Raw genomic sequence first — 12,286 nt, 5'->3', positions numbered from 1 at the left:
GGAAAGTGTATAGAAAGTGTTTTCCTGAGCTCAGTGACTGCTATGCCAAACAATAAATCAGTCTGGGAAATCAATTTCATCACACATGGAAGCTCAGTAAGCAATGCAATACACAGGCTGATGTCACTATTGTAGCATGTGTTGCATATAAAGGCACCTTAACATGTCCACTGTTGCATGAAGCAGAACCAGAAACAGGTAGTCATGTAAGCAAACTAAACTATATAGTAAGATTCCAAGCAATAAAAGCGTGGGAGGGAAACAGTTAGGAGTTTTTGAATCCTTGTGCTGAGAGGTAATTATGTAAATAATCTGCTCAATAAAGCTGTTACATGCGAGGTGAGAGTGATTTCCAGAGTAAAAAAAATGAAACTGGATGTGAACAGATAAGTTTATTTGCATAACCATAAAGTAAAGTTAATGTTGAAGCCAGACACTGTCCCATATGCCTTGAGCTCACCCAGAAAGGTGCCATTTACAAACTTCTGTTAAGCAGAGATGGAACTCAAACGTATGCAAACATTTGGTGTGACTAGAAATGCAACCAAATCTACTGAATAGTCTGCATCAAAGTGTCAGTTATCAAAAAGTATGGTAATGTGAGAATAAATGTGAATTTAAAAAGTTAAATGATGCAGTCACAAGGGAACGATTCCGGTTGCCCACCCTTGAGGATACTGCACCTAAGCTGGTCGATCGATTCACCTCCCCACAGACTAGGATGTTCATATTTCAAAATGATCCTTAATTGTCCTTGGGACAGGGAATTATTATGGACCATTTGATAGTTGAATGGAGAATCAATGGCATTCATGAATTTATTTATTTATTTCTGTATGTATTTATTTGTGTATGCATGTATGTATGCGTGTATTTATTTTTACATTCTAGCATTTTATAGTGCTTAAACTAGCCCATAGAAATGTTTTTCAATTTTTAGTTAACGTTTGTTTACAGTAACAAATGATTTTTTGCAACAAAATACAGCAAAAAATGTGTTCCTTTCACTACTGTCCTTTTAGAATTCATTTCACAGTCATTCCTTCCTTTGGAGTTTTTTCAAAGCAAAACCTTACCAACTTACAGTATTTTTAACAGACTTTATCACTCAGGTCATGGTTAAGTTCCAACAGTTTCACAAGTGTTACTTTCCTGGTTCAAATCTCTGATATACCTTCCAGGCTTAAATTTTAGGGACACTTTTTTCCTTTATACTTAACTCCCAAGAGACTTGTCTTTTGATGTTGCTGTATAGCCTGAGGTCAAGAATCTAGTTTTTTCTATATCTATTAGCCATTATATATCCCATAATTCATCTGCCCCTCATTATTAGTTGTTATGGAGTCTTGCCTCATTTTGCCTTGCCTGTCTCCTCTGCACTTCTCTTTCATGCTATAGCCTTTGTTAAATGCAACCCAAAGAAAAAATAATAATATGAATACTGCATTCTCTCTTGGCTCAGCACTGACTGTGCAACAATATGCATCTCACCTGCTTTTGCTTCATTAAGCTTTTTTCTTTAAATCGTGAGCCCATAGACTGTATCAGACAATGTGAAGCAACTTGCATGGAATTCATATTAACATATTAAAATGGAAATAAATAGGCGCACAAAAACTGAATAACAAAGACAGTGCGGTGATCGGTGAGAAACTCTGATATGAGGAAATGTTATCATGAACAATAAAGGTACAGTGAAGGCTGTAAAGAAAGGTGTGTTACACAGATTAAAAATGAAAAGAAAGCTGAACTGGTTGCCAGATTTTTTTGAACATCATGCTTATGGAAACTTATAATTTTATCAGCACAAGTATCAAATTAATTTGATAATATACTGACAAAAAACATATCAAAGGAACAGCTAATATACTACGCAAGGAGACATTGGTAAATCCACTTCAATACACAAGATAACAGCTAAAGTCTGAGTGCTAGGAACAGATTGAAGTATGAGGGATGAGTGGAGAACTCATATATATATATATATATATATATATATATATATATATATATATATATATTATATATGGATCCACTTTGTAATTTCAAAATACTGAAACCTCGAATTTCAGTATTTCGAAAATACAAAGCCGAAAACCCAACCACAACTCATAAACTCGAAAACACACAACCGTGAAATTCAAAATCCCGCACCTACTCTACACATGCAGTACACACATAAACATACACAAAACTCCCCCCACAATCAAACAAAATACATCTAAACTACATGTAAGCAGGGGGGGCAAGCCCTCCTGCATTCTCCATGTGGGGGGGGGCTGCGCCTCCCACACCCCCTACTATTCTAACTCTGAGATCGCAAAAACAGAAACACAAATGAAACTCACACACACACACATCTGACAGTCCCTCAAACACACACATAACAGTCACAACACACACTTACACACACTAAACCCCTAACCAACATACTTACACACACACACACACACACACACACACACACACACACACACACACACACACACTTACCAAAACTAAACCAAAACATCCAAACACCGCATCACCGGAAGCAGAAATTCAAAATAGCCGTGTTTCTGTATTTTGAATTTCACGCTTCTGCCGGTTTCAGAAATGTGAGTCCGCGGCTTTGTAAGTTCAAAATACTGAAATTCGAGATTTCAGTATTTCGAATTTACAAAGTGGACCCATATACATATAGGGCCTATATTAAATCAGTGAATGCTTAAAATAGCATACACTGATTTATCGACCTTTTAAAAGTGAAAGTTTGAAATCCCGAAGACACGGAACAGAGATTTCTTTTCCCAGGGAAAAAAAAAATCACTGTTCTACAAAACAAAACAAAACAAAAATACTTCAAGACACCAAATAAAGTGGGGCACTTCACCCCACCCCCCACTTAAACAAACACACACACACACACACACACACACACACACACACACATATATATATATATATATATATATATATATATATATATATATATAGATATATATATATATACACACACACACATACACACCTAATCATTTGGTTAAAAAAAAAAAAAGAGAGAGAGAGAGAATGCAAAAAAGAGTGAATGCTCATTCATGTAAATCGTATACGGCTGAATTTAGATTGATGAGTAGGAGCGTCCGGGAAAATTAGTGTTTGAATGAAAAAATGGTGATTGTGTAGATGTCAAAGATGGTTGTAGCACTTGGTGTGTATGTGCAAGTGTTCACAGGTTAGGGTTCGATTAAGGGCTAGGTAAGGAGGTAGATTCACTGTTGTACGTTTTATGTTTGTTCTTGTGTTTTATGTAATGGTGCTATTAGGAAAGGGTTTTTAGTAACATAATGTGCAGGGATAGGAATGGGGGTAGAGTTAGGATTAGCACACATGAGTAAGGTGATGTGGGGGGAATTTGATGGGAGTAAGTGTTTTTGTGTAAATGTCTGGAAGTGTGTTTATGTGTCTGTGCATGGATGTCTCAAAGTGTTTGTGTGTGAGTGTAAAGGGATGCTTTTTTTGCACGTTTTAGAGGATGCTGGGAAGAACACTAGCATGATCAGGTCTTACAGCATTTTGTTCTCTTGAGAGACACAGTAAAGACATGATAATGAGGCCTTTCTCAATGCATTTATACCCATCTGTGAATCACATTTTCGTACCATTGTTATAAATAACTAACCTGCTTTGAGCAATATGAGTGAGAAGCAAGGATGTAGCTAGGCATACGTATTGTACTCAAATGAGTACCTTTTTTCTGAACATCTCTTGGAAACTTCAACACTCAAGCACAAAATTTTTAGAACTGTGTAAAATAATATTTACAGTATAGAGGTATACAAAGAATGCTAGTGGGAAAAGAATACATGTCTGAAATACCTTTTTATGGGTAACAGTTGAACATAATTGTCCCATTCTTGTGTCTGGACGGGTAGCAATTTAAGGGTTTAGTACATTTTTAAAATGACAGGTAGGTGGTGAGGCTGACAACACTAAGTTTGAGTATAAAATCTAAATTTCTGAGTACACCCCTGGGGAGAAGTGAGGATTTTAGTGAATTACAAGGATCTACCTTATCTCTCTGTATATACAGATATAGATATAGGATCACAGGATCATAGAAAGTCACTAGGCTATTGTCCCTGAGGCCCTTATAAGCCTAGCTAAGAGTTTAGCCCATGTTTAGACAAGTCAGCACCTAAAGCCCCTGTCCAACAGGGATACAGATGGAATCCCAGGTGTATATTTTCTGTTTCACATCCAGTTATCCAGGTTGCACTTGAAATGGGATAATGAGATACTCTGCTTGACGTGGAGGGGGAGTCTATTCCACAGATGGGGGAGTCCCTGGGACATAAATCTCTCCTGCCAGCAAGTCCTATTGATATCACAGACCAGGTTGAGGTTGCACATGCAGGTTACTCTAGTGGAGCTAGACTTGATGATTTGCAGCAACCCCATCAAGGTGGGGTCTGAGATTGCTTTGAATGACAGACAGAGGTCACCTCTGAGGAGTCTGTATGAAACTGAGTAGAGGGAAAAAGGGCTTTTAGCCTATCTGCATAGGGTAAATGTTTGAGGCCCTGGATTCTTCTGGTGAGGAACCTCTGTGGTCTCTCCAGCTGCTGCATGTGTTTTGCAAGGTACATGCTGAAGGGGGTGTTGTACTCAATAACTGGCCTTATAAGGGAAGAATACATGGATGTTATGACCTCCTTGTCCCTGGATGAGAATACCCCTTCCTTATGAGGTGGGCTATGTAGAAATCTTTCCTTACAACGGAAGCAACATGGTGGTCAAAAGTCAGGTTGCTATCAACCTGGGTGCCCAAATCCCTCATGACTGATTGTGTACTTAGGCCATTATTATTAATGTGATAATATGTGGGGACTTCATTCTCCCCAAAGGGGATGAGGATGCATTTTTTGGCATTCAGCTTGAGGCCATGTTTCTGGCACCAGTTTGTTGTTTTGGTGAGATTCTCTTGGAAGACGTCCACACCACTTGGGGAATTAATGACCATGCCCAGCTTGCAGTCATCTGTAAATGTGGTCATCCATAGTCCACTGGTTTTGGCCTGCACCTCAGAGAAGTATATCCTGAATAACAGACCTTTCCCTGTGGTACGCTGCTCATTACGGGTCTACTGCATGAAATGGCTTCCCTATTTTGATAAGGTGGGTTCTATCAGTGAGCCAGTTTGCTATCCATCTGGTAACATATTGATTGGTGCCTAGTTGAAAAAGTTTATCTATTATGCCCGTGTGGGGAATAGTGTTGAAGGCCCTGGCCATGTCAAGGTAGGCAGTGTGCACCATCTTCCTCTCAGCCATTGCTTTGGTGACTGTCTCATAGGAGTCAAACAGATTTAACAAACATGACCTCACCTAGACAAAGCCTAACTGTGTGGGGTCAGGTGTTTGAAGGTTACAAATGTCCCTGTTAATGAGGTCTATGATAATCTGTTTCATGGCCTTGCAGATCAGGCTAGTTAGTCTGATGGGTCTATACTTTCCAAGATCGATGGATGTTCCACCTTTGTGTAATGCGATGACAGTGGCTGTCCTCCACTTGGCTGGAACAAAGCTGGTACTCAGGCTTTGGTTGAATACGGTGCCTAACGGTGCTGCAAGTTCATGTCTGACCTTATGTAGGATGTAGCCTGGGATGTTATTGGGTCCCATGGAGGCTGTATTTTTTTCCTTTGAGAGGACAGCGATGACCTGTCCCCTAGAGATAAGGGGGGGCATGTAATGGGAATGTCCTCATTTACTGATGGGGGGGGGCAGAGAGGTGAAGTTTTCACTGAATCTGTCAGCCACTAGGTTGGCTATATCTACAGCATTTTGTGTATGGGATGTCCTTGACCAACAGTTCTGAACAGATCTGAGTGTTTCCTTTGAGACTGTGGACAAATCTGAAGAAGGCCTTATGCTTGTCTCTAGAAGATGTGGTCAATTTGGACTTGAAGTTGGCTTTAGAGGATTTCACTAGTGCTCATATCTTCTTGTTCAGGCTAAGGATAGATTGCTTCCAATTGGGCACCTGCTTTTCTTGGTCCTGAACAGTAATTTTTTCCTTTTGTTATATAGTTTATTTATTACAGATGTCCACCAGACAAGTTTACTCTTCCTTGCGGAGGATGACTTTGTCCTGTCAGGTGTTCCTGATTCCATGCATCTATAGAAATGCTTGTATAGTACTTTGGTGTAGATTTGGACATTGGTGCCAGTTCCAACAGAGGGGGAGGGGTTGTAAAGTTGTTTATACCATCCCTCAGGAGTTTGTAATCAGCTTTGGAGAAGTTTTTTTTTTTGTTTGATCATAGCTGGGGGGGGGGGTCATGGGAGATTCTGACTTTGAAAGTGACTGCTTTTTGGTCAGATCTTAACAGGGAGGATGATGCTGTAGGGGTGCTGCACAGGTTACTCATGTTGGTTAATACCAAGTTGAAGATATTATCACCTCTTGTAAGGGTATTGACTAGCTATTCCAAGGCATTTACATTGATAATATCAAGAAATCTCTGGGTGTTTGCATTCTGGCATGAGTAGTTTTTCCAGTCTATGGTTGGGTAGTTAAATCAGGATAAAGGGTTGAATCTTGATAGATTCAAAGAAGTCCAGATAGGTGGAGTGGGCATCCTGAGTCATATTTGGGGGCCTGTAGCTAGCTATGATTTGAATAGATGTCTTGTCAATGGTTAACTGCACATGGAGTGCCTCCTGTGCGTCATACTGTTTGACCAGCCTGGAGGTGTGTATGTCTTTAACATACATTGAAACTCCACTTCCTTTGGCTTTGCTGCCCACAGTTTGGGGTTCCGAATGTATGATTGGATGAGTAACCAGGCAAAGCTGGGGTGCTCTCCGCAGCTTTGAACCAGGTTTCTGTGACTGCACAAATGTGAGCATCTTCCAGGGTTAAGAATGCTTGTAGTGAGTGCAGTTTAATGTTTAGACTGTTTAGCAGCATGACCTTTAATTTGCATGTTGCAGAAATTTTTATGCTGGTTTTATACTAGATGAAATTAAATTCATAGCTTCACATTATTAGAACAAATTTGTCATTATCTGACACAAGAGTCAAATATTATATACACTCCAATAGAGCTATGATTTGAAAGCAGTAGTTTTTGGAAAATTTTACTCTCTTCAGTTTTCTGGGAACGACTTCTTATTATTTTGAAGATTCTAAAATAAATTATGTAAGAAGCAGACAGTATGCATACTCCATTATAATGACATTTTAATATTAACTTTACTGGAATATTTAAGTCTTTTCAATATTCTGGGAGCAATAACTTTCATTTCCACTCTTTACTGCTCATTTTGCTGCTACCAGGCCCACAAAGGGAGTTTGTGCAAGCCTTTACCTAAGCAGGAATTTCATAGTCCTCTAATCCTCCCTGCTGAGAATCTCTGGGCTGGAAAGGTATTCCTGGCACCTATTCCAAGAACTGGTTCACAGTTACAAATCTCAAGAAAAAATTCCTACCTGGCTCTGTTTAACTAAATGGGAATTTCACAATCCTCTACCCCCCCTACTGAGAATCTCTAGTCTAGAAAGGTCTTCCTGGCTAAAAATATCATACACCTATTCCAAGAACTGGTTCACAGTTACAAATCTCAAGAAAAAATTCCTATCTGGGTCTACTTACCTAAATGGGAATTTCATAATCCTTTACCCACCCCCCATGAGAATCTCCGGGCTGGAAAGGTTTTCCTGGCTAAATGTATCATACACCTATTCCAAGAATTGGTTTGCAGCTACAAATCTCAAGAAAATAATCCTACCTGACTGTACTTACCTAAACAGGAATTTCACAATCCTCTATCCCACTCCCCCTGCTAAGAATCTCTGGGGTGGAAAGATCTTCCTGGGTAAAAGTATCATACACTTATTTCAATAGCTGGTTCACAGCTACAAATCTCAAGAAAAAAATTCCTACCTGGCACAATGTACATCTTGCAAATATTCTACCCTTACATAGAGTAACTAACTTTTCTTTGATAAATTAAAAACAAATTTATTGTATTAATAAGGGCTATAAGTGCTATTTATTTTTTTCCCTGGCATAGGTGTGCACACTATCCTCGGTTACCCCCCATCTCAGCACTCCTTTCTTAACACTACTTACTCTAGACTTGTGCTCCAAAGCCATAGGCACCCCTCCTGTTTCTCACTACAGTCTTTACAGCTATGGTTTTGTAAATTTACACTAACTCCCCACAGGAAAATTCTGCCTCTTACCTACTCCACTCACCTTGTGCCCTACTCTTTTAAGGCCCCCAGTGCTAGTTTCTATAATTCAACAATCCACCAATCTTGACTCTGCCCACTCCATTCTCCCTTGCTATGGTCGGGAATCACTCCACTCCCCTACCCTACCCCAGTTACACCCACCCCCACACTCTTTACATTTATAGGTAACCAAGCTCCTCCCACCCTCCTCACTCCTTGTCCTCCTCTCTCCTCCTCCAACCTATCATTATCTCCCTACTCCTATACTCACTTTACATATACTATCCAGCCTATCACCAACTCCCTACTTCCACACCAACTTTGCATATCATATCAACTATTCCTCTGCCTAATCAATCAATCCACTAGCCACTTCTTTCAATCATCCACATGCCTCACCTGTAGTTTTTACCACCTTAAACACCACTCTCTCACAATATAATTCTAATCCTTTCCATTCTACCTATATACACTTCCTTCTAAAACTTTATCTACCTTCTTCACTAACTCTCACTCTTATGAGCATTTACTTATACTCTCTAAAACTACTGCCTCATATGGCTTAACCCTCATTCATACTCTCTAACATTATTCCCCCCTCTCTCAAATTCTTTCACCCCTCATCACTCGGAGCTCTCAACACACTACTCCCAGCTAAACCTACTTCAAATTCTCTCACCCCTCATCACTCAGAACTCTCAACACACTACCTCAACTAAATCTACTTCAACACTCTACCTTCACTCACACTCATCCAGTATGTTCATCAAGCTTAGGTCCTCTTCATGCAATCTCTTTTCACCCCCGCCATGTATCTAACTCTCTTCACTCCTCCTCCTCCTCTTCCTTTACTTCTACCCTTACTCACCTCATATCACATCCCTATTAATCCCTCATTTCCCGTACCTCCATTCACCACACCCTATAATCTCAAACCTTCTACCCTTTTACCATATCATCATCCATACTTCCCACCTTCTACTTAGTCTTTGCTAAAATCAAAACATCCCCCATCCCCTATTCACCCCAAAATCAGAACTAAATACCACTACTTCAGCTTTCCTCCAGTACTTCATTTCTTCAAATCTACAATGCTGTCAGGCAGACATCCAACCTAACATGGGCCCCATCCATAACAATACTTCGACCTGCCACTCTACTCTCAACCTACCTCCTACCAGTTTCCTCCCCCAGCCATCTAACCTTCCTGTCTCTTAACATGTGCAGCATCTTTAACAAAATTAGTGAATTGCATATACTAATTGACAAATACACTCCTGATATCATAACTCTCTCAGAAACCTGGCTCAAACCTCACATCCTAGATAAAGACTTTCTACATCCTGGATACAACATCTTCTGACTTAACAGACCTAAAAAGAAAGGTGGAGGCTTCACACTAATTTACCACCAACACCTCAACCTGTACCCTTTAAACAACACACCCCTCTAGTTTTTTCCAGCTGAACTCTTTACTGTGAACTGCAAATTAAATGATTTTAGAACACTAACTCTAGCTGATATATATATATAAAGATCCCCTTCAGAATGCCGAAATTCAAAACTTCGAAATCCATATGATCGCAGACCATATGTTCGAAGTTTTGAAATACTGACATTCTATACAGGAAATCGCATACAGCGCAGACCGGGAAATTTCCCTTGTTCTCGTTGTAGTGCGATCTCGGAGTTGGTATACTTAAGTAGGGGGGTGTGGGGGGTGCAGGGAGGCAAAGCCCCCCTGCTCTACACAGTTTAATGTGTGTTTTTTTTTATTTTTATGGGTCTAGTTCACATTTTCGAACATTCAAATGTTTGATCATATGGTCTCGGCCATATGAATTTCGAACATTTGAGTGTTCTGTTATGTGAAGTAGACCCATATATATATATATATATATATATATATATATATATATATTTTTTTTTTTTTTTTCTGTCTGGTGACAATATCCCAGTACTACAACACATACTCTTGTGGTAAACACACAGTGGAACTAATGAAGCTATCCTGTTAGGAGATCTCAATATCAGCTAGTTATACCTTACATCTAACTCTCCTGGCTCTAGCAGCAACCTTTATAACCTCTTGCAACTTATCACCTCCCCTACTTACTTCAATAAACCCAACAGCACCTTCTCCATCATTGACTGGATACTCGTATCTAACCCAGTCCCATACCATCACCCTATATCTCTACCTGATTCCAATAGTGACCACTCTCTCATCCTCTTCCAAAGATTCACTCCACACTTACCAAGGCCACATAAATTAAAATACTGCCGTACCTTATCTAATTTCAGCCTTGACACTCTAAATAGCACAATCACCTCTATTAACTGGTCCCTCCTATCACATTTACCACTTAATGATGCAGTGCAAAAAATTTAACAACATTTTCTTAAGCATATTAAACTTTCTAATTCCTCTTAGGAAAAAAAATAATTAAATCCATACTCTCTCCCTGGCTATCCCGATCTACTCATGCTCTTATGCAAAAATGAGACCCCGCCTGGAAACTCTGGACTAAGACAAAAATCACCCAACCATTTTAAAACCTACAAAGAAGTATGCACCCTCAGCAAAAAAAATTACTCTTGAGAAGAAAAACTCAACCCCCAAACAACCCATCATAATAACCCCCCAAAATTTTTAGAACTCTGTTAATCAAATCCTGTAACCCTTCAGCGCCAAATATTTGTACTAATAACACCCCATTCACCATTCTTTTGCACTGGAAACAATTTTATACCATACCTCTCTATAAGGGTGGTAACTCCACAGAACTATCTAACTTCCAGCCTATAGCAATACTATCCCCCCGCTCCAAAATACTTGAAAAATGTGTACAATCTTGCTTCTTCTGTGGAATTTTTCTCCCCGTGCCTCCATTGGAAATGGGCACTAGTCCAGTTGGACTTTCCCAGTCAACAAATGGCAACAAATGGCAACTAAATAAATAAATAAATTAAATAAAAAAAGTCATTTAGTTGGTAGAAAAAAAATAATCTGATTAACCTTGAATTTATACAATATCAGTCAGCTCAGTCAAATAAACGGATAAAGCTACGACCACATAAGCAACCTCTATTCGGGTACCAGTCCGGGTGTGAGTCATTGACTGGGAGAGCTTGGTTCAGGTACCTGTCCAGGTGTGAGTCACTAACTGGGAGTGGCAGAGTTTATTCCCACTCACCTCTGTCATGGAGAAGTGTATGGGTGCATGCTGGGAACACTTTGCAACACATATTCCGAAGAACAGGAACTGATGACAGAGAAATTAGAGTGCAATGGGGTGAGCAGGGCAATTGCAGTGGTACATCTCCACAGCATCTTTGTACTCCTGTATCACTCACAGTTATTTTTACACTAAGAAGAAATTTTAGAACATAACACAGCCAAACACTTAGCTTATCATGGTATGATGACTACGAGTTCCCTGTTCTTATTCTGGTTCATGATGATTCATGCCCAGACGTGAACATAGACAGTTTATCCAGAGTAAGATCCTTCTGACTATAGATCATTCCAGACTATTTTAATATGAATTGGGAACCAAGGCGCCCTGGATGCAGTTAACTCAGAGGAATAAGGACTAAGAGCTTTTAACAAGCTAATTCTTCTGGAAACAGGTTTGATTCCCTCTGTTTTTTTTTTTGGTCTGCTGTGTGCCTTCAGCAAGTCACTTAACCAGGCACTACTATGAACCTTTTGGGAATTTGGGCTAGAATACCGAATGGTATCCTGGACTGCAAGACAAGTAACTGTCTATGAACCTTATCTAAAAATGAATGAGAGCCTGATGCTCTAAGGTTTGTACCAGGATACTTGAGAAAACAAGGTGGCTAAAACAACATGGAACATGTTAAGGAGATAATGAAGGAAGTACTGATTTCGGTAGTTTCTAGAACATATGTACCAAAATAATAATAATATTAATAATTTATAAAGTTGCAATTACATCAGCAAAGTGCAGTAGTGCAGTAAATATGATTCAGTAATTTAAAATATTTATAAAGCTGGAACAAATTTAGTAAAGCACAAAGGTGTACAAAAATAAAA

The sequence above is a fragment of the Protopterus annectens genome, chromosome 11.part0 (assembly GCF_019279795.1).
Source record: "Protopterus annectens isolate FY-2018-M chromosome 11.part0, PAN1.0, whole genome shotgun sequence".
Classification (NCBI taxonomy): Eukaryota; Metazoa; Chordata; order Ceratodontiformes; family Protopteridae; genus Protopterus; species Protopterus annectens.
Note: the sequence above shows the minus strand (reverse complement) of the source record.